The sequence below is a fragment of the Otolemur garnettii genome, unplaced genomic scaffold, assembly GCF_000181295.1.
Source record: "Otolemur garnettii isolate 467f Iridium unplaced genomic scaffold, OtoGar3 scaffold00251, whole genome shotgun sequence".
NCBI classification, from domain to species: domain Eukaryota; kingdom Metazoa; phylum Chordata; class Mammalia; order Primates; family Galagidae; genus Otolemur; species Otolemur garnettii.
This window is the reverse complement of record NW_003852646.1, coordinates 1,179,596-1,181,002: the sequence shown is the minus strand read 5'-3', so window position 1 is coordinate 1,181,002 and position 1,407 is coordinate 1,179,596.

Here is a 1,407-nt window from a genome sequence, read left to right as displayed (position 1 = left end):
TAAATAAGAAAACAAGAGAGCCAAGGGGGCTGGGGACAGCCAGGGCAGGGCTAACAGACAGTGAGGCTAACAGACCAGACCACCCCACATGGGGCTGGGAGTCTAGAACAGCCTACTGGAGAGGTGGGGTACCCCCGCATGGGAAGGGTACATGCTGTCCCTCCACCTGTGCCTTACAGAAAGGTGCCATATGGACAAAGAGGCAGTGCCCAGGACTTGCCCTGCACCCCTGTTAGAAAGAAACTGGCTGCAGCCCAGCTGTCCATCAGGGCGGCTGGCCCTACTGATGGTGGCCCAGCCACGAGGTGGAAAGCTATGCAGTGATGACACAGCCTGACGCAGGGCTCCCTCACACACTGACGGGGCTCTGTGCAGAGCCCATTGTTCAGCAGACAAAGGAAGCTACAGGGTGGCCTGTGCAGGGTGTCCAGAGCTGTCCACACCAGGAGCTGGGAACCCTGAGTGGATGAGCGGACAGGACTTTAACTCCTAAAAGTGTTGTACCAAAATAAGAAAATGACAGAGCAGCATGCAGCGCTGTGCCTAGCGCCTGGTGGGCGCCCAGTGTCACAGCCCCTGGTGACTAGTGAAGAGGGTTGTCAGGCCCCCGTCCCCCAAATACCTGACTGAGGGCGGTTCTGATGCAAGTGGCAAGAGAGGTCCAGGGAGGCAGGGATGAGGTGGCAGGGAGCCTGGGGGCTCAAGTCTCCCAGTGATTTATGGAGTGCTAACAATGGCCCAGGCACCTTCTCAGTGTGGAATCTTCCATTATCAGCCCCATTTTACAAAGGAGGAAACTAAAACCCAGCAGGCTTCACTCACAGCCAATAAAGAGCAAAGTCAGGCCACAAAGCCAAGGCTATCTGACATCAGAGCCCATTCTTCTAATCTCGGCTCAGTCCTGCAGCCGGTAGCCACCACCACTGGGCAGCCCAGCCCACCCTCTCCTCACAAACCTTCCTACCCAACCTGAGGGCTGGACAGGGGTCTGAGGCTGACCTGTAAGGCACTCAGGCCTCTGCTCTGGCATCCCATCCCATGTGGAGTGAGGGCAGCCAGCAGTGGGTGGCTGCTAGGCCAAGAAAGCTGGGAATGATTAGGGCCAAGTCAAGTTTTCTGGACAGAGCTGCCTTCTGCATTTTAATCAAGTGGGGCTAGAAAGAGTTGTCATTCTGCAGTGGTCCTGGGGCAGACAGGACCTCGCCCCCTGGAGGAGGGAGAAGGACATAGAGATGGGGGTGGGGAGAAGGCAGGGTGGAACTGGGAAGCAGGAAGCATGTGGAGGATGAGTCCTCTGGGCCCTTGAAGACTTTTTCTTACTTCCCTTTCCTCCTCCCTCCAGGTTTTCAGAACGTCTGCCCAGGGCCAGGCATGGTAGCTCACACTTGTACTCCCAGCTACTCAGGA